Below are 22,719 nucleotides of genomic sequence, written 5' to 3'. Positions count from 1 at the left end.
CTCACAACATTTATGTTCTAACTGGTAGACCTACGCAGGCAAGATGGCACCAAACCCACGGGCTCAGCAACCATTTCAGCTACTCTCCAAACATTGCAGCCTTTTGTATCCCTGAATCTGCAAGATAACTCAGTGGAAGTTCAGATTACCCCCGACAGCTTTTCTGCATCTCCTCCAGGCACTCCTGTCTCCAGCAGCCCAGATAAAGCAAGGATGGGGATAGATTCTCCCATGACTGACATCCATGAGGCAAGTCATCCTTATATCTCTCATGGGTTCCAAGGGGCACAACCTGATGCCATAGTCTTTTTCCTACTAACAATCAACCAGTGTTGGACACTACCCTCAAGGATATGTTAATGTCCCTTAGACACAGTCAGATATGCTTTCCCTCATGCAGTAATTTAATCATGATATTACCTCCCTAGGGGATGGAGTGACACATATGGAAACAAAAATGGGAGACTATGTGTGACAGACCTAGCCGGGACAGAGGCTTTTGGAGAGGACTGAATGCAAGCCTCTTGCATTTTGATTATGGGCCCTGGATTTTCAAGAGAACAATACTCTTTGCGAGGTGAATGAGAAATCCAGTCTGATCTGTACTAATCAGACTCAATCTTGTATATATGTATATATTGTATATTGTCTCATTCTGTTGTGGACTCTTTACTGTGATCTAGGGATGAGCTTCGTGTTCGAGTCGAACCCATGTTTGACTCGAACATCGGCTGTTCGATCGTTCGCCGAATTGCGAACGATATGGGCCGTTCGCGCCAAATTCGTGTGGCGCGTCACGGCCCATAATTCACTGCGGCATCGCAGTGCATTGCTTGCTGATGATTGCCCAAGCATGCACTATGACCTGCATGCTTGGCCAATCACAGCGCCGCCTTAACAAAGAGCCATAATTGGCCAAAGCCAAGGAGGCTTTGGCCAATTATGGCTCAGGGGATTTAGTACACGCCCCACACTATATAAGGCCGCCTGCACGGCGGCCCTGTGCAGTGTGTTCCGGTGTGCTTAGAGAGAGAGAGACAGTGTCATTTCATTTGAGTTAGCTAGATTAGGCAGGACAGTCAGTCAGTTAGCTGCACTTAAAGTGTATTGTGTATATATATATGCATCCCAGGTGTTGCATATATATATATATATATATATACACTGTATTCAGTTTAGCTAGATCCGTTCCGGTTATCTTCTAGACTATTTACATTTAGTGCAGTGCGTCCTGCTCACAGTGTTCAGCTAGATCCGTTCCTGTTATATTCCTACTGACAGGCAGGCTTGTCTTGTTACAGTATTTTGAAGAAAATTACTGGTGTTCTTTTGATCCTATTAGTACCACAGTCAGGCAGCTAGACTATTTACATTTAGTGCAGTGCGTCCTGCTCACAGTGTTCAGCTAGATCCGTTCCTGTTATCTTCTTACTGACAGGCAGGCTTGTCTTGTTACAGTATTTTAAAGAAAATTACTGGTGTTCTTTTGATCCTATTAGTACCACAGTCAGGCAGCTAGACTATTTACAGTTAGTGCAGTGCGTCCTGCCCACAGTGTTCTGCTAAACCTACAAGTAAGTGGGGTGCGTCCTGCTCACAGTGTTCAGCTAAACCTACAAGTTAGTGGGGTGCATCCACCTCACAGTGTTCAGCTAAACCTACAAGCTGGTGGGGTGCGTCCTGCTCACAGTGTTCAGCTAGATCCGTTTCTGTTATCTTCTTACTGACAGGCAGGCTTGTCTTGTTACAGTAAATACAGCTACCTGAAGAAAATTGCTGGTGTTCTTTTGATTCTATTAGTACCACAGTCAGGCAGCTAGACTATTTACAGTTAGTGCAGTGCGTCCTGCTCACAGTGTTCTGCTAAACCTACAAGTTGGTGGGGTGCGTCCTGCTCACAGTGTTCAGCTAAACCTACAAGTTAGTGGGGTGCGTCCACCTCACAGTGTTCAGCTAAACCTACAAGCTAGTGGGGTGCGTCCTGCTCACAGTGTTCAGCTAGATCCGTTCCTGTTATCTTCTTACTGACAGGCAGGCTTGTCTTGTTACAGTATTTTAAAGAAAATTGCTGGTGTTCTTTTGATCCTATTAGTACCACAGTCAGGCAGCTAGACTATTTACAGTTAGTGCAGTGCGTCCTGCTCACAGTGTTCAGCTAGATCTGTTTCTGTTATCTTCTTACTGACAGGCAGGCTTGTCTTGTTACAGTAAATACAGCTACCTGAAGAAAATTGCTGGTGTTCTTTTGATCCTATTAGTACCACAGTCAGGCAGCTAGACTATTTACAGTTAGTGCAGTGCGTCCTGCTCACAGTGTTCTGCTAAACCTACAAGTTAGTGGGGTGCGTCCACCTCACAGTGTTCAGCTAAAGCTACCTGTAGAAGGTTGGTGGTGTTCTCATACTACAGGCAGGCAGTTGATTTTGCTAGCTGCAGTATCAGTATATATATATATATATATATATATATATATATATATATATATATATATATCCCAGCTTAGTGCAGCTACAGGCCATTAGTATGTCTGGAAGGCCAAGAAGGAGAGGCAGACAGTCACAAGCCAATAAGAAAGGGCAAGCAGGCTCTGTGTCTAGTGCTGGTCGTGGAGACGGTGCATCCTCATCAGCACGTGGCCATGGGACACGCTTGGCCTTTTTTTCGGCAGCTGGCCATGTTGAGCCGCAACATGCGGAAGACTTGGTCGAGTGGATGACCAAGCCGTCCTCATCCTCCTCATCCTCTCTCACCCATGCCCAGGGTACTTTGTCTGGCAAAGCAGCGGCCTCTTCCCTCGGCTCAATGTCATCAGTGACTCCTTCCCTAGCCCCACCATGTCCTCCTGAGGAGTCCCTCGAACTGTTTGACCACAGTGTTGGGTACATGCTCCAGGAGGATGCCCAGCGTTTGGAAGGCTCTGATGATGATACTGAGCTCGATGAAGGCAGTAACATGAGCACGGACAGAGGGGGTGCCCAAGAAGGACAGCAATCTGGCAGTCATGCTCCCCCTGCTGCAGCATACTGCCAGGTTTGCTCCAGTGATGAGGAGGGAGGGGATGATGAGGTCACTGACTCAACGTGGGTGCCTGATAGGAGAGAGGAGGAGGAGGAGGAGGCGGCACACCACCAACGAGGCAGGATGCCCTCCAGGGGCCAGCCTAAGGGCAGCACATTGACTGCATCACTCCCCAAAGCTCCACATGTGCAGGGCGCTGCAGTCTCTGCGCGTTATTCAAAAAGTTCTTTGGTGTGGGCCTTTTTTGAGACGAGTGCATCAGATCGCACCGCTGCTATTTGCAACATATGTCTCAAGCGTATCTCGCGTGGCCAAAACATCTCCCGCTTGGGTACCACATGCTTGACCAGACATATGTTGACCTGCCATGCAGTTCGTTGGCAAGCGTATCTAAAAGACCCACACCAAAGAACAAAGAGGACCTCTGCTTGCTCCTCATCAGCTGAGATTTCCAACCCCACTAGACCTTCAGTCCTCTCTGAGACCTGCACTGAGAGGAATGAAGGTGTAGAATTAGGTGTGTCACAGCCACGTACTTGTGGGCAATCTGATTTTGGTACACTGACGTCAGATTGTACCAGGCAAATTTCCCTGCCCCAGCTGCTGCACCGCCGAAAGAAGTTTGCTCCCAGCCATCCACATGCCCAACGGTTGAATGCTAGCTTGGCAAAATTGCTAGCACTTTAACTGCTGCCTTTTCAGTTGGTAGACTCTGCCCCCTTCCGTTAGTTTGTGGAATGTGCGGTTCCTCAGTGGCAGGTACCCAAACGCCACTTTTTCTCACGGAAGGCGATTCCGGCTCTCTACCAGCATGTGGAAGGCAATGTCCATGCCTCGCTGGACAGGGCGGTCAGCGGTAAGGTGCATATTACCGCTGACTCAAGGTCCAGCAGGCATGGACAGGGACGTTACCCAAGTTTCACGGCGCATTGGGTGACTCTGCTGGCAGCTGGGAAGGATGCAGGACAAGGTGCAGTAGTGTTGGAGGTTGTTCCGCCACCACGCCTCCAAAATGCTAATGATTGTGACACACCTCTCTCCTCCACCCCCTCCTCTTCTTCTTCCTCCATGGCCTCTTCCTCGGAACCAGCGGTGCTCCGTAGTCGTTCAAGGGGCTACGCAAGTACGCAGGCCAAAAGATGCCATGCGGTGCTTGAGCTGGTGTGCTTGGGGGACAGGAGCCACACTGGGGCAGAGGTTCTGTCAGCTCTGCAGGGGCAGGTTCAGAGGTGGTTGACGCCACGCCAACTTAAGGCAGGAATGGTGGTTTGCGACAATGGCACCAACCTCCTCTCTGCCCTCCGACAGGGACAAATGACCCATGTGCCCTGTTTGGCTCACGTCCTTAACTTGGTGGTGCAGCGGTTCTTGGGCAGGTACCCGGGCTTACAGGATGTCCTGAGGCAGGCCAGGAAAGTCTGTGTGCATTTCCGCCGGTCATATAATGCCAGTGCTCGGCTGACGGACCTCCAAAAGGAGTTTAACCTGCCCAAGAACCGCCTAATCTGTGACATGCCCACCAGGTGGAACTCAACGTTGGCCATGCTGCAGCGGCTGCACACGCAGCAGAGGGCCATCAATAAGTACCTGTGCGACTATGGCACCAGGACAGGGTCAGTGGAGCTTGTTTTTTTTTCCCCACGCCAGTGGGCCATGATCAGGGATGCATGCACTGTCCTGTCACCATTTGAGGAGGCCACGAGGATGGTGAGCAGTGACAGTGCATGCATCAGTGACACTGTCCCCCTTGTCTACCTGTTGGAGCACACGCTGCGTGGAATAATGGACAGGGCACTTGAGGCAGAACAGAGGCAGGAAGAGGAGGACTTCCTTAGCTCTCAAGGCCCCCTTTATCCAGACAGTGTTCCTGCGTGCCCGCCGATCACACAGGAAGAGGACGAGGAGGAAGAGGAGGAGGAGGAGGAGGAAGATTGTGTCAGTATGGAGGTGGAGCCTGGCACTCAGCATCAGCAGCAGTCTTTAAGGGATCAGTCCCAAGAAACACATGGACTTGTACGTGGCTGGGAGGAGGTGGCTGCGGACCATGTCGTCCTTAGTGACCCAGAGGACTCCGGACCGAATGCCTCAGCAAACCTACGCTGCATGGCCTCTCTGATCCTGCAAAGCCTGCGTAAGGATCCTCGTATTCGTGGTATCAAGGAGAAGAACCAATACTGGCTGGCAACCCTCCTTGATCCACGTTACAAGGGAAAGGTTGCGGACCTTATCTTGCCATCGCAGAGGGAGCAGAGGATGAAACATCTTCGGGAGGCCTTGCAGAAAGGTCTGTGCAACGCGTTCCCAGAGACTGGGAGGTTACAAACTCCTGTTTCTGGACAACGTGTTGCTGAGGCTTCGGTCAGTCAAAGAAGGAGCGGTGGAGAAGGTGGCCGTCTGACCGATGCGTTCAGACAATTTTTTGGTCCGCAGCCCCAAGGTATGATCGGTTCCAGCAACCATCGCCAGCGTCTGTTTTACATGGTGCAGGAATACCTAGGGGCAAGATCAGACTTGGACACCTTTCCCACCGAAAATCCTCTGGGTTACTGGGTCTTGAGGATGGATCACTGGCCAGAGCTTGCACAGTATGCAATTGAGCTACTGGCCTGTCCTGCATCCAGCGTTCTTTCGGAACGCACATTCAGTGCTGCTGGAGGCGTGGTAACCGATCACAGGGTGCGTCTGTCCACTGACTCGGTCGATCGACTGACCTTCATAAAAATGAATGAGTCTTGGATCACCACCAGCTACCAAGCACCTGATGCTGATGTAACCGAATAATTTTTTTTTGAAATCTCAGATCCCTTCAAAGACTGCCTATGCTGATGCTGAGTGACTATCCCTGAGTAATTATCCTCTTCCTCCTCAATCATCACGCTGATAGCTTGTAAGAACATTTTTGGTTCTGGGTGCCACCACCAGTGCCTAAGGCACAATTTTTCAGCCCCTGTTTAACAGGGGCGTGTAATTACGATTTTTGATGTAATACTTTGCAGCAGGGCTCGTTCCTGCATTCCAACTAGAGTGTCTGTGAGGGGTTGCAGTGTTGTGGCACCAGCACCAGTGCCTAAGGCCTAATTTTTCAGCTCCTGTTCAACAGGGGCATGTAATTACAATTCTTGATCTAATATTTCACAGCAGAGCCCTGTGAGGGCTTACAGTGTTGTGGCCACAGCAACACCTAAGGCCCAAATTTCTGCTGAGTATATAGGGCAGGACCCTACTTTCAAACAACTAACTTACAAACGACTCCTACTTGCAAACGGAAGGAGACAACAGGAAGTGAGAATAAATCTACCCCTAGGAAGGGAAATTCTCTCCTGTAAGAGTTAATATGGGAAAAACATTTCTCCTTTCCACTGATGCTTTCCAATCCATTGGGACAAAAAGTGAGGTGAAATCTTCTGAAGAGGAGGAAAGACAGCAAAACAAATGTCACAGGGGTGATAACCCTTCCCTATGTTTTCCAAAAAGCTTAAAAAAGATTTTTTGGCTGGAGCTAAACACGTTAAAAATGTACCCGTTCAAAATTACAAAGAGATTCTACTTAACAACAAACCTACAGCCTGTATACTGCTGTTCAGAGTATATAGGGCCTGGTGGCCCCACACCTTTCCTTATTTTAATTTGGGTGCGAGGTTCCCCTTAATATCCATACAAGACCCAAATGGCCTGGTAATGGACTGGGGGGTACCCATGCCGTTTGTCTCACTGATTTTCATCCATATTGCCAAGGACCCGACATTACATTAAACCCGCAAGCAGTTTTAAATGAGATTTTTTCCTTTAAAAATGACATTTGGTGCAGGGACTGTTCTAAACACGGGAAACACGCGTCACTTTACAGGCATACTATAGACACCCCTCAGGTATGATATTTAAAGGAATATTTCACTTTTTTTTTTTTTTACTTTAAGCATCAATAAAATCACTGCTCCCGAAAAAACGGCCGTTTTTAAAAGTTTTTTTTGCATTGATACATGTCCCTTGGGGTAGGACCCGGGTCCCCAAACCCTTTTTAGGACAATACCATGCAAATTAGCCTTTAAAATGAGCACTTTTGATTTCGAACGTTCGAGTCCCATAGACGTCAATGGGGTTCTAACGTTCGTGCGAACTTTCGGTCCGTTCGCAGGTTCTGGTGCGAACCGAACCGGGGGGTGTTCGGCTCATCCCTACTGTGATCATTTGGGAAGTGTATCTCTATGAAGGGAGGGGGGATTCCTCCAGCAGCCCCCTGCTGATAACACTGTTTACTGAGGAGAAGTTTGAATACACCTGACCTGTGTGTCCATTGACTTTGGACAGTTTAACCAGCCCTCTTTTCCAAGGGTGGGGGGAAAGAGTTATTTTATCTGTTGTGTCCGTGTGAGTCCATGTTAGCAGCGGAGCAAGTCTCGCCTTTTTTTGTGCTTTGTGAATGGTTGGAATATCTAATATCTGTATCCAGACTGGGAGGTAGTGGTATACTGACGGAAGCACTCAAGCAGGGAGTGGGACGTTCCGTCACACTATGAATCCACTATAAATGACCTTATTGATACTCATGATGCACACATCGAGGAAAATAACTGGATCAAAGACAAGTTGGCAGATCTATCAGATCCAGCTGGAATAACATCAAAATCCGGGGATATCTGAAGTTCTGACAGAGATTAAAAATATTGATCTGGTCATTGACTGCATTCACAGGCTCCCCAAACTTCAACACCTACCTGACTCCATACCCAGGGATGTTATCCTGTTCATCCTTTTCTTTCATGCAAAAAACAACTTAAGCAGAAATCTAGAACCACAGTGACTTTACCTGAACCCTATGCTTACCTACAACTGTTTTCTGACAACATACATTAAAACTAGAGTTGGGCAAGCAGTTTGGGCTGAGCAAAATTTTGGCCCAAACATCGCTTGTTCCCCCTGTACGCTGAACACCCAAATTTGTGGGGCGCTCTCCCGCCGAGCACCCCACAATGCACTGCACACTGCACATTGCATTCTAGGGCCCTAATTGAATGCAGCAATTCACCTCACAGGTGCAAGGCTTTGCTCAATCAAGGCACAGAGCACAGTCAAAGCCATGATTGGGCAAAGTCATGATGTCCAATCATGGCTCAGTGCTCATAGTCCCTCTCCACACTATAAGAGTTTCCTTCCCACAGGAACCTTTTGCAGTGTGTTGTTGAAGTAGAGATAGTTAGAGCAGGGCTCTATTTGCTACTAGTGAGCTAGTGTGTTCTTGTGACCCTGAGTGTAGAGTGTCAGTGTAGTGTTAGTGTGGTCTAATGCCCTGCAGACACGGTTGGACATTGATCAGACATTCTGACAACAAAATCCATGGATTTTTTCCAACGGATGTTGGCTCAAACTTGTCTTGCATACACACGGTCACACAAAGTTGTCGGAATTTCCGAACGCCAAGAACGCAGTGACGTACACCGCGTACGATGAGACTATAAAAGGGCAGTTCAATATCAAGCGCGGTACCCTTTTGCTAATCTCATGTTAGTAAAAGTTTGGTGAGAGACGATTCGCGCTTTTTCAGACTCGTGGTTTTCAGATCATATTTCTGCTGTTCAGTTTGTGCTTGTGGGTTTGTAGCTGGTCTTCAGTGCATGCAGCGAGTTCCCATTGATTTGTCAATGTGTTCTTGTCCGTTCGTTACTGATTTTCAGGTCTCTCTTCACAGGCCTTGCTGTTCTTCAGTGCGTTATGTTACTTCGTTCTGACCAGCTGACCGTTTTCTAGCCATGTTGCGTGTACGTACTCATCGTAGAGTTCATGCTGTGCAGGGGGTTGGTGTTGGGGTCCTTACTTTGACACAAGCCCAGTCCATGAACAGGGCGAGGAGGAGTTCATGGACCAAGAATTGGTTGCTCCAGCGTGACCAATTCTCTCACATGCCTTTGCTCCATGAGATCTGTGAGAATAATCCTGACAATTTCAGGAACTTTCTCCGGATGACGGACCCCATTTTTCACCGTTTGTTGGCTTTGCTGACCCCTTATATCAGCAGGCAGGATACCTGCATGAGGCAAGCCATCACTGCGGAGCAAAGGATAGTCGCCACCCTGCGGTACTTGGCGACGGGGAGAAGCCTGCAGGACCTCAAGTTCTCGACAGGCATCTCCCCCCAAGCTCTGGGGATCATTATCCCGGAGACCTGTTCTGCCATTATCCAGGACCTGCAGAAGGAGTATATTAAAGGTAAGATTTTTATCCTTTAACATCACATTTTATTGTATTTAATGTTTGTTAATATATTGAATTTCTTTCCCCATTCCCTAATTACCATGATTGTAATATGCTGTGAATGTCCCCTTTGCCCTCATGCATGCTGGATTTTTTAAAACATTTTTTTTTGTCCTTCATACATATTTGCCTTCACTAACCTCTACAGCATGCTCTCCTGGGCCTATATCCACCTCGTCTACTCAATTAACAACGTATTTTGTCAGCTCCATAGTAGTGCTTTACCCTAAATACCCCCTAAAATGTGTAAAATTGTGATTTGTGCTTTAAATTCAGGCAGAATGCCAGAGGTTTTTTTTGTGGTCCCAAAATAATTTGGAACCCTCCCTCCCCCCAACTGCTAACTCAGCTGATACAATCCTCTATCTGCTGACTTTGCCAAACCCATACACACTATACCCACCTCTTTTGTGGTCATATTTATGGATGAATTCACCAAAGCATGTATCGCAAGGGCCTGCCTGAATACTTTAAAATGGTACTGTTTAAAGTTTTTGTATCCTATTATTATCTTGATAGGTAATAGCAGAATGTAAAAATGTGCTAAAATGTGTACAGTGTGTATTTATATCTTTGTATATGACACTTCTTACCTGTCCAGTGGGCTGCCAATAGTGTAAGTAAGGAGGGACTGGCCAAAGTAGTACACATTATTTAGGCATTCATCTCTCAATGAAGTGGAGAGGGTTACTTGGCCAAAACATCCCCCCCTAAAATGTTTAAAATGGCCCATGAGAGGGGGGGGTCTGATAGGTGGACCTTATACCTTTGTCTTTAAATACTCCTTAAAATAAATGTTATACTGATGTTGGCCAATAATGTTTGTGTCTAATCTGCTTTCCATGTTTATGTGGAAAATGATTAATTTATTTCTCTTGTTTAACTCCACAGTTTCCTTCCAACCCACAGGAATGGCAGACTGTGGCCTCCCACTTTGCCCAGTAGTGGGACTTTCCTAACTGCGTCGGGGCAATTGATGGGAAACACGTCCACATCATCCCACCCCCCAACTTGGGGTCATACTATTACAACTACAAGGGGTTCAATAGTATTGTGATGTTGGCAGTGGGAAGAATGGCTGGATGTCAGATGGTGTAGTCATTGCCCACACGGAGTTCGACAGGCATCTCCAGAAAGGCAGCTTGGGGTTGCCACCTCCAGAAGACAATGCGGAAGGACTCCCATTCATCTTTGTTGCGGATGAAGTGTTTGCGCTGGGGGACCATCTTATGCGGCCATTCCCTATGAGGACCCTCACCCCAGACCAGAGGGTTTTTAATTACAGGCTGGCCAGAGCCAGAAGAGTGGTGGAGAACACCTTTGGAATAATGGCCAGCCGGTTCCGCCTATTTCTTACACCAATACACATGGCGGAATATAAACTCAATCACATCATCCTGGCTTGCTGTGTTCTCCACTCAACTTTTTAAGGAGAAATTCTTGGAACTATGATGGCTCAGTTGGGCCTGAGGCCGGAATTAATATTAATGAACCAACCCTGACAGCGCTTGAAGCTGGCTGTCCTGGCTTGCCCCCCCAGAGGGCCCACAAGGTCCGTAGATACATGGAATACTTTGCGGGTAGGGGGGCCATCGATATGCCAGACAATGTCTGAGACATATCTTAAATAAAAATATATTTTAAACTGAACAAATATTTGCTTTGATTTACTGCTTGGCTTTCTTTTAGCTGACCATGACCGAAATTTGGGGAGTCCTATAAATGGCATGATTGTGTAAAATTAGAAAGCACTGTGGGTGTTATTTACTAAAGGAAAATATACTTTGCACTACAAGTGCACTTGAGACAGCACTGAAACTGCACTTGTAGTGCAAAGTGGATTTGCCTTTAGTAAATAACCCCCATTGCCACTGAAAACAACAACTTTACTACAAAAAATGCTTTTGAGCATTGAAAGAAGAAGCCACACATTGTTGATTCTCAATCTTTTTAATGAAAGCACAATCACATGTGCATTTCTAATAAAAGGTTTTTAGAACAAACCAACATGTTTGTTGTATAACAATTTTTTAGGTCACATTAAAAGTAGAAATTGCCTTTTAAGGTAAAACAGGCATGTTTAAAACCATAAAAAAAATACACAACTCGGGAACTTACAAAGTTCAACTTTTATAGAAAGTGAAAGCAAAATCAGACATGAGTATTTATAAACTGTGTTTGATATTGCGTTCAGCAGATGAGGTGAAGTCACCCCTGGAAAAGCCAAATTTTGAAGATGCACACAAATTGCCTAATGTCAACATGTGCTAGCTGCCATCATGGGGGATGAATGGACATGTTTTATGGGTGCAACAACTTCCTCTCAGCTACTTTATTATTGAGGAAGGGGTTACACCCCCAAAACGCATATATGGATCTCCCGTGATGGCAGATAGCACATGTTGACACACTGTGTGCTTCTTCAAAATTTGGCTTTTCTATAATATGTCAAAAAATTGTCAGAAAAAAAACAATAATAAAGCACAAATATGGGATTTCTAGGGGTTTTAAATTCTCCCTAAAACATCAATGATGTTCTTCATTTTGTTTTGAATATCATTGAAGTTTTACTTGATGTTTTCCAAATCCCTACTACACCCCATTATCTCCCCAATGAGGATCTGGGCACTTTCACTGGTGAAGTGACATTCCTCTTCCACAACATCACGATCGCCTAAAATATATATAAAAAAAAATCACCATGTATTATAAATATGCAGGCATCCATCTCTTACCTGAGCATGTGGTCCCAGACACTCACCTGTTGTGACTATTTCCACAACGTCTCCTTCCTCCTCCTCTGCTTGGGTTTGGGGGATTTCCCCTTCTTCATGAGGTGGGGGATCCATTGTCTCCTCTGACGAGTGGTGTCCTCCGAGTCTTTTCTCCCCTGTTAAAAAAATAGGTATACGTAGCACACAGATATTTGATGGCAGAAATTGGAATATGAAACATTGCTTGGAAGTGGGGTACAATTGTCTCTTTTGGCAGAGTTGCAAGATGAAGAAATATATTTTTTTCCTTTGTAAAGCTTGAATACTTACCTTTTTTGTACAAGCTTCACAGATGGAGTCACCCCTATAGTATACACTGGAGCACCTGTGTGGGGCCTCCTAATAAAAAGGGTGTTCTTGTGTCCCACACTAGTGCTCCAGGGTCCAGATGTGTAAACAGCTGCTGAGTGTCCTCTCCTTACACAGAATCTAGTTTGCATTTCATTCTAGTTACTAACCCATTTAGACAACAAAATTATTTTAAGAGAAGTAGGCCATAAAAAATGTATTGAACTGCATCTGGACAAAACATGGTGTTTTATTGGCCAAACAAACAATGTTTCCTACGAATGAATAATGTGTCCATGAACATGAAAGTTGCCATTTTAAACTGTACAACAGTAAAGAAAAGCACATGGAGCAGCACAAACGTAATAAAAATAAAGAATAGAAACACAGCACAACTACTTACTTTTTTGCAGCACTCTCCTGATCCTCATATACTGATCGGGCTCCCTTAATTTGAGGTCCGACCACCGCTTCCTCAGTTGATCCTTGGATCGACGTAACCCAAAATTACGGTGCAGACTCTTCACAACTTTCGCCATGATCTTGGCCTTTCTGACATTGGGGTTGGGGTAAGGTCCATACTTCCCGTCATAGTCGGCCCTTTTCAATATGTTGACCATCTCCACCATCTCTACAAAGGCCATATTTGAGGCCTTAAATCTTCTCCTCTGGGATCGTGACGTTTCTGGCTCCGGCCATTCCTCCTCCTCCTCGTTGCTGCTATTATCATGCACCTGTTGTGTCTCCACCATGTGCTCTTCCTCACTGTGCCGAACGAGAAAGGGTGGGGAATAGACTAGATAGAACGTCAGGGCGGGCGGAGTTTCACGCATGCGCAGAGAACATAAAGCGTAACACGCGTGCATCGTACGTACGATCTGTGAGCGGAGGAAGGATTATCGGAAGCACCCATCGTGATAACGAAGGTAACCTTTAAACTTGGGCCTATACTGCTTATAGATTGAGGCCTATATTGGGACAAGATTAGGAGACTTTAGCCTGACATTAGGGTTTGTCTTGTGTATTGCAGATAAAATGGATTGCTTCAATGACCACAACTTCCTCCCCTGTTCATAGACAAATACAGGGAGCTGCCCTGTCTATGGCAGGTCAAACACCTGCATTATAATCATAAACAAAAGAGGCAGGCAGTGATGGAAAAACTGCTGGAGTTGGTGAAGCCGGTGGTCCCCATGGCAACCATCCCCTATTTAAAAGCCAAAATTGGTGGCCTGAGGAGCACTTATCTTAGGGAGCACAAGAAGGTCCAGGATTCCCAGAGATCAGGAGCTGCAGCAGATGACGGTTATGTCCCCAGGCTGTGGTACTATGAGAGCCTGTGATTTCTGACAGACCAGACTGAAGTTAGGGAATCCCTCTTAACCCTACCTTCCACTCTTCTTTCCACCCTATCTTCCACCCCAGCTGAGGCTTCCGATGTCAACCTGGGACTTCCAGCCAGGAAGAAGTGGAGGAGCCCAGCTTGAGCCAGGTATAGCATTCTTTTACAGATTTCTGATGAATAAATAAATGATGTTTACCAGATGTTATTATTGATCATGAATTGCTGATTTACATATCATTAGACATTAGTGGGCAAAAATAATTGTGACAAGAATGAAAAATGCTGGTCTCAGAATGATAGTCTGTTATATTTGTTAACATTCAATTTGCAACAGTCATGAGCTGAAAATTGTGTGTGATTGATTAAGAAAAAAATTAAACTATGTCCCTTTTTCATACACAGAAAGACCTCAGCTGGGAGGAGGCTGTGGAATGTGGCACACAGGAGGAGGCTGTGGAATGTGGCAGCCAGGAAAAGGCGGGGGTTAGTGGCAGCCAGAAGGAGGCGGGGGTAAGTGGCAGCCAGGAGGAGGCTGTGTCCAGTAGGAGCCTCACAGAATTGCAGGTCCCTCCCCTCCGCCTTCCAAACAAAAGACCCAGGAAGGGGAGTAACGTGGAGGATTCAGCCCTCAGGCTGATTCAAGAGGCTTCTGTGTCCCTCAGAGCCACCCCCACTCATGAAGAGGCCTTTGCCTGCATGGCTGCCACCAAACTGCAGGACATGCAGGAGGGCCAATGCCTCATGTGTGAGGAAATCCTTTATAAAACATTAACTAAGGGGTTGAGGGGCGAAATCACACCCAATACCCACCTGTGTGAGTTGCATCATCCTCCTCATCCTCCTCCTCCTGCCACAACTCCACCACCACAGACACAGCATGGAAGGAAGAGTGGAAGGAAGACAAGCAAGTGATGGCCTGGGTTCATTCTGGTCTGACAAAAGATGCAGGCTCTTGTATGACCACAGCCTAGGGACATACATGTCATCTGCAGCTGTTCATGATCTCTTGGACTTCTGGACCAGATTTTACTCCCTTATATATGGACTCCTCAGGCCACCATTTTTACCTGAAAATAGTTGATGTGTGCCCTGGGGCCAGCCAATTTTTGCTGTTTCTCCAGCGTTGCCTCCCTCTTTCTTTGGTTAGGACCCCTTAATAAATTTTTGGTTTGTTTTTTATACTCGCCTATCTGTGTTTTCCTTCAAAAAGAACAGTTTGTTTGTGGGGAGGCAGGTATATTTCAAAAATACAATGTGAAATTAACAAGAGACACCAACACCAAGCAACCTCCTTGAGATTAAAAAATACAATATAGTAATGGTGTTGTGGTAACTTGACACGCAAAACACACCCAAAACTATTCTGGAGTAAGAAAAAAAATATACAAAAAATAACTAGAGATCAGGATTTCTAAAAAAAAAAAAAAAAAAAAAAAAAAAAAAAAACAAAATCTAAAAACATCCAAAAAATTAATTATTTTCGGGAGATGTGACAAATAAAAATATTATATTCATGAAATCACGATAAATAATAAAGAAAGAAGTTTGTGTGAATATGAGCAGCAAAACAACTTCATTCTTCTAGCATTATAAAGAAGAAGAGAGTACACTGCATTAAACAATTTAAAACATTGCAGCGTGACGAAAGTGCTGTATCCATTATGAATGCTAATTTTACCAGACAGAGCAGTTCCATCTCGGAATTTATGCTTAGCATATGTGGCACTTTGTGCATCAGAATTGTCCACACACGGTCGGAATTGACTCAAACTGATTTTGTAGCCTGCTCTCAAACTTTGTGTGTCGGAAATTCCAATGGAAAAAGTCAGATGGAGCCCACACAGTTGGAATTTCCGACAGCAAGCTCTGATCGCACATTTTCCGTCAGAAAATCTGACTGTGTGTACAGGGCATAAGTATAGTGTAAGTATTGTATAGTGTCAGTTTAGCGTGTTAGTGCAGTGCTAGTGTAGTGTGAGTGTAGTGTGAGTATAAAGAGTGATAAAAGAGCAAGTCTGTCCACAGACTTTGTTGACCACCTGACATTTGTCAAAATGAATCAGTCCTGAATTAGCAGCAGCTATCAAGCCCCTGATGCCGATGTCACTGATTAAATGTTTTTAGCATCTGGGATCTCTGCAAGACTGTCTATGCTGCCTAGCTTTGTGGGTGTTGATTTTATCTTGAAGTCATTTTTTGGTATAGGTTTCATGGGCACAATTAACACTCAAGGACCAATTTTTCCGTACCTGTTTGACAAGTTCACATCAAATGTACCTCTATAGGGTTATGGTGTAAAAGCACCACCGACACCCAAAGCCCAATTTTTCCACACCTGTTTGACAGGTGTATATAATTTCATTTTTTTTTTTTTTTTTTTTACAGAAGTGCCAATTCTTGCTTTCATCAAGAGTACCTCCAGCCATTTCCTGTTTTCTCCTGCAGTGTGTTCTCGGAGTATTCCACAGGGAAATTTATTCTTCCTTTCACTGGTCTCTAGATCAGCGGCAGCTTCAGCGGCTGAATGAGTTTGCCACTAAATCCAAAATCATTCCTTAATGACCTTACTGGTAAGCCAGTAATGGTGAAACTGAAGTGGGGTATGGAATACAGGCGATACCTGGTATCTGTGGATGGCTACATGAAAATGCAGTTCACCGATACAGAAGAGTATATTGATGAGGCATTGTCTGGACATCTTGGAGAAGTTCTAATAAGGTGTAATAATGTATTGTATCTACGAGGAGTAGAAGAGGAGGAAGAAGATGGCGAGATGAGAGAATAAAGCAATTGCCAAATTAGTTTTGTAAATTTATTTTGAATCTTCCCTTTTGAGGTTATTGTTGGACATTATTTTTGTATGTTTTGTTAAGAGAAATAAACCAATTTTTTTTCACGAGTACCTCTATAGCAGTGATGGCGAACCTCGGCACCCAGATATTTTGGAACTACATTTCCCATGATGCTCATGCACTCTGCAGTTTAGTTAAGCATCATGGGAAATATAGTTACAAAACATCTGGGGTGCCAATGTTCACCATCACTGCTTTATAGGATTACAATGTGAAGCCACCACCAACTCCCAAAGCCCAACTCTTTTAATGGCCAATAACTTGTATATAACCCTTAAAAATGGGCACTTTTGATTTTTCAAGTTCGAGAGTTCTGGTGCAAACCAAACCGGGTTGTGTTTGGCCCAAATTTACTTACAACGTCACAGGAAACTTAATACATTATCACAAGCACAAAATCCCATATAAATTGGTCAACCCTGCAAAGCTGATGATTACATTCCAAGGATGCAAGCACATGGTATCCTTCCTACAGGTGGGCCTACATTAGCTGCACGCATGGGGTATCCTATCAGAGCCACCTGCTCCTCCATCCATGCAGCAAGAAAAGACCAAACCACCTCCTGACTGCCCACTGCCTCAATGCAACAACAGTAGGCCTAGGCCTCGCTAAAACAGTGCCATGGAGTGGGTTACTGCGTCAGGCTGGTTGATTCAGCAGGTTGTGACTCTATTGCCACCATAGAAGCTTCCAGAAGCCAGTGGACAGGAGGGGTGGAGACCTAAATCTGCATGTTTATGGGAGTCTGACCAATCCCAGGCTTGGAGGCCCTAGTAATGTGGTACGGCTAACTCATACATTTGGGAGAGGTGAGCCAGCAGAGGAGTTGTGTGGAAGAAGGAGTGCTGAGGAGACTGTTGGTGCCCTGGGAAGGGTCCACTAGTTCTAGGGGGAGCCTTTTCCTCCAGGCTGGTCTCAGACTGGCTCAGGAAGATCCATTCAGCATCACAGTTTAAACAGGATTCTTGCCTAGGACCAGTGAGAGCAAGGAGGAGCAGAGTGAGTCCGTCAGTACACTCAGGGATTTTTAAGGGGAGAGACTGCTATATATATAGCGAGCCTTCAAAGGATGGCACTGTGCTTAACCCTTCATTCTTGTCCTGGGAGATCTTCACAGCAGTCAGGAGGGCCAAATGTGTCTGCAGGCTGTAGAGCTGGAAGCAGTTCTACAGGGGAGAGGAGATACTTCTGCATGTAGTTTGCAACAATCTGTTCTAACTTTCAAAGGAGCCTGAGAGTCCCTAGTCCATGAATGGCTTTTGCTACTGATCCATAAAGACTGACCATATCCAGGGAGGAGAACAGTCCAGGATCTTTCTCTGTACATAGGAAGGAAGTTGTTCCTGTTCATTTCTTCAGTCAAGTTGGGCTTCCCATGATCCCTATTAACCTATCCAAGTTATTTCCCCCAATAAAATATCAAAAATCAAGCTCATCGATTGTTCACTGACTGTGGAAGCAATTAAGGAAATGCATGTTACCTGGCTGTGTAGAGCTTAGGGGGACACAGAAACACAGCTGCCCTCAAGAAGGTAGCGCTACACTTGGCACAAGGAGTGCCAGCAACCCAGGAAGTTTTTGTGGGTTATCAACCCACCTTTGGTTTTCAAGTTATTTTTATTTCTTTATTTTAACTCTTCAACGACTCCTAACTGCGTTCATACCACTTGCGGTGTACTCCTGCTCCACCAACAGTTTTAATATTTGTGAGGTGTACACCTGCAAACCAGCTCAACTGTGGAATCTGACATTTGCAAGGCAAGTCCATGCTACCTACATTCACTGCTCCCTGTGAAACCAATCCCGTCAGCTCTATTTTGCCACCAGATCGACTAGCCTGACCATTAAGATACTCACTATAAACACCAAAGAACTCAATAATCCAGCAAAAAGATCTTCCTCAATAACGCTCAATATACTATAGTTAATGTATACATCCCTAATACACTTCAAGTTTGTTTTTTACGAAAGCTTCAAAAAAGATCACTGGAGTGCAACAAGGTTGCCTCATGGTGTGGGGACTTCGAAATTGGCCAAGACACCACAGCTCGATTCCTTCCAAAATGGGAAAGCCCCACATGGACCCTCTCCTACAGGACTTTCAATTGTATGGCACGTGGCACTGCCAACACGTCATGGAGGGGGGCAGTGCTGTGTTTTGGCCTAGGCCAACAAGGCCCAGGCCTAGGGCGGCACTTTGTGGGGGGCGGCAAAAAAGCCGCCCCCCACCAAAACGGCACCCGCTCTCCTCCCGCACAGGAGCCGTCAAGCCGCCCCGTAAAGCCGTGATTCTCTCTCTCTCTTAATGGCCCTCTGCTGTGGCCAATCATGGGGAGGGAAACAGCGGGGAGGAAGCTGGGCGGCGGCACGGCGAAACCAATTAGAGCCGCTCTCTCTCTCTTCTCCCTTCAGCTGACAAAAAGGGGAGGGGGGGCAAGCGGGGGAGTTCTCTGGTAAATGGAGCAGCAGATCTGTGACAGGGAGGGGAGAGATGCGGGTTGTCTGTGTATCTCCCCCGCTCGCCTCTCCCTCCCCTGACAGCCTGCATCTCTCCTCTCCCTGTCACAGATCTGCTGCTCCATTTACCAGAGAACTCCCCTGCTCGCCCCACCTCCTCTTTCTGTCAGCTGAAGGGAGAAGAGAGAGAGCGGCTTTAATTGGTTTCACCGCGACGCCGCCCAGCTTCCTCCCCGCTGTTTCCCTCCCCATAATTGGCCACAGCAGAGGGCCAATCAGAAGACTCTGGGGGCATCATAGGAAAAGTAATCCCTAAAGAATGGCGGCCCCTGTGTGTGTCCATAGACATCATGCTACAGCCCCCAGCATGCATGCACTCTGCTGGGGGGGGGTTACAGGAGGAGAAAAAGAGAATACTGTGCTGGGGGAAGCCAGATAGGGAGCCACACTATACCCCTGTACCCGCACCACCAGAGAGACACCCTGTACCCGCACAACCAGAGCCACGCTGTACCCACACCACCAGAGCCACGCTGTACCCACACCACCAGAGCCACGCTGTACCCACACCACCAGAGCCACGCTGTACCCGCACCACCAGAGCCACGCTGTACCCGCACCACCAGAGCCACGCTGTACCCGCACCACCAGAGCCACGCTGTACCCGCACCACCAGAGCCATGCTGTACCCGCACCACCAGAGCCATGCTGTACCCGCACCACCAGAGAGGGAGCCACGCTGTACCCTCACCACCAGAGAGTGAGCCACGCACCACCAGAGAAAGAGCCACGCTGTTCCCGCACCACCAGAGAGCCACGTTGTTCCCGCACCACCAGAACCACGCTGTACCCGCACCACCAGAGAGCCACGCTGTACATCACCAGAGTGAGCGAACGTCCAGCCGGAGGAATCACTGTTGCAGTTTCACCGGGTCTGGTAAGAGAGCCTGTTGGCCATTATACATTACTGTTCCCAGGAACTGAGCCATTAGGAAGTACCTAACCTGATATCCTCTAGGCCAACCCTAGTGACGCCACTGTCCCAGAGCCCACAACAAGTTACGGCACTGAGTTTTGGTAACTGGCCAGACAGGGATGCGCCAGCGTGGGCACCCAGGACATCTGCCGCCTGGAGTCCCACAAGCAGCGATGGGCTTTCCGTAGCAGCCGACACCTCTCTCCCCACTGTCAGCCACACACACTCAGTACACAGCCAGGAGGAGGAGGAGCCACAGAGGAGGGACACGACTTCAGTGCAAGAGCCTCCCAAAAGCACCCAGCACATATCCCCTTACCCCCCAAATGAAAAGATGCTGTATCGCTCACTGTCCTCCTCCCGCGGTGTCCCTCTGTCCTCCCATGAAGATGACAGGGCTGATCTTAAAAAGGAAGGGGTGTGGCCTTGACAGGAAGGGGTGGGTCATAGTTAAATTAGGGGGTGCGCGAGCTTAGTCAGGCCTAGGGCAGCACAAAACCTAAATACACCACTGGAGGGGGGACTATACCTTCCTATCAGCATGCCATAATTTTTATTCTCATATTGACTTTTTCCTCACAGACCAGTGGTTTCTACAGAAAATATCAGCCTCTGACATATTACCAAACACATGGTCAGACCACTCATCTGTCTGTATTTCCATTGAGGATCTAATCCTACCTTTGTGTGGAGAATGAACACCCACCTTCTACAGTCAGCCAAATACAGTACATGAAAGAACTCTGATGGCACCTACTGTAGAAGAATTTTTTATTACTAATACCAACTCAGTATCTGACCCAACCACTGTGGGACTGTGGGCTGTGCATAAAGCCTATATGCACAGTCTATTTATTCAGCTTAATACAAGAGCAAAGAGGGCGAGGGCACAGCACATTGAAAGCCTATTATCAGAAATACAAACTACAAATGTCCTGGAAAAAAAAAAAAAAACATCTGGACCTGAAGTCCAAACTGGAACTTTGTTTTCAGCTCAAATCACTCCTATTCGACAGATTGGAGAAATTACAAAAATTCTTAAAAATGACCTTTTATGCATCAGGTAACAAGGTGGGCACACTTTAGCCCAACAAATAAACGGCCTCCGCCTCAAGTCCCACATTCCCTTTTTGTACCATCCATTCACTAGGGACCAATTAACCAACCCACAAGCAACCTCAGATGCTTTTAGTGCATATTATAGCTCCCTCTACAATCTAAAAGAGGAACCATCCTAATCACAGCCTGACCTTGCTACCACCCAATCCTTTCCTAATGCGGTACAGCTACCCAGCCTAACAACCACCCAGTTAGAGCACCTTAATTCCCCATTCAACAACATAGAAATCGGTAATGCTATTGATTCCCACTCAAATAATACATCTCCAGGACCAGATGGCTTTGTGATCAACATGTTAAACATTTTAAACACATTCTTCTTAATCATCTGACCCAGCTTTTCAATGCATCTGCCACCTCATCTTCTTTTCCGGAAACCCTAATTATCACACTACCAAAGCCAGGAAAGGAGCATCCCCCCAAAAGAGAAAAACTTTTGCCTGATTTCCCTATTAAATCACAACCTAAACCTGTACGCTAAAGTTATAACAAAACAATTGATAGATTTACTCCCAAACCTAATACATCCTGACGAGTCTGGGTCACAAAGACACCACATATCGCATGATAAATATCATCCCTCACACACAGCAACATCAAATGCCTTCTCTGCTCCTCTCTTTGGATGCAGAGAAGGCATTCGACAGAGTTCATTGATCATACTTAGCAATGACCTGCAAAAAAGTGGTACCCAGAGCCACATCTTTTCTGCAATCATGGCTCTGTATTCATGCCCATCTGCTCAACTCTACTTCTTAGCTTTGTTGTCTAAATCATTTCATATATCAAATGACACTAGACAGGGGTATCCCCTCTCCCCTCTTGAAGGATTCATGATAATTCTGCTGTCTGTATTCTGTAAATTTCCATGAATCTAATATCTGAATTTAACTTAGAATGTGTTTTTTCTGTGAGATATGTTTAGACTAAGAGCCCTTTCACACTGTGCCGCCTAGGGCATTAGCACTATTTTTAGCATCACTTTACCGCCGCTGGGGAGTCGGTTTTAACCCCCGCTAGTGGCCAAAAAGGGGTTAAATCCACCGCAAAACGCCACTGCTGCGGCGTTTTGCCGGCGGTATGACAGCGCTGCCCCATTGATTTCAATGGGAAGAAGCAGTAGAGGAGCTCCTTCACCGCTCCAAAGAAGCTGCTGGCAGGATTTTTTCTGACGCCCTGCCAGCGCAACACTCCAGTGTGAAAGCCTTCGGGCTTTCACACTGGAGTGAATGGAGCAGCTGTTTAAGGGCGGTTTGCAGGCACTATTTTTAACGCTATGGTGCCTGCAAAATGCCCCAGTGTGAAAGGGGTCTAAAAGATAAGAATGTCTGTAATTGCTATATTTTGGAACATATTGGAACCATCTGTCCATCTCACACATAATATGATGAAATTGCACATTATATGTAAAAGAACACTTTTTTGATATAAATTGTTATTCTATTGCTTTGTAATCAAGTTTTGAATGTATTGTAAGCCATCCCATTTGTATTCCTTTGGGCATTTGCCCACAATATAATTGAACATATTTTGAGATCCACTGGTGGCCTCGTGTGGAAACTATCCAGGTGTCCGGTAGGGGTCCCTTACAGGCTTGGTGGAAGTTTGCAATAAAAGGATAGAAGTAGGTTGGCTAAAAG

The 22,719-nt window shown here is 46.2% G+C and overlaps 1 protein-coding gene and 1 pseudogene across 1 annotated transcript in view; one reads left to right on the top strand and one right to left on the bottom strand.

Moving 5' to 3' along the window:
* Positions 1-22,719, bottom strand: part of LOC141140143 (vomeronasal type-2 receptor 26-like) — a 246,799-nt gene that overhangs the window by 42,656 nt on the left and 181,424 nt on the right. The gene's annotated exons all lie outside the window — the stretch shown is intronic.
* LOC141101705 (small nuclear ribonucleoprotein F pseudogene) lies at positions 16,199-16,459 on the top strand (annotated as a pseudogene).

The sequence above is a fragment of the Aquarana catesbeiana genome, linkage group LG01, assembly GCF_042186555.1.
Source record: "Aquarana catesbeiana isolate 2022-GZ linkage group LG01, ASM4218655v1, whole genome shotgun sequence".
NCBI lineage: Eukaryota > Metazoa > Chordata > Amphibia > Anura > Ranidae > Aquarana > Aquarana catesbeiana.
This window is presented reverse-complemented; position numbering and strand designations above follow the sequence as displayed.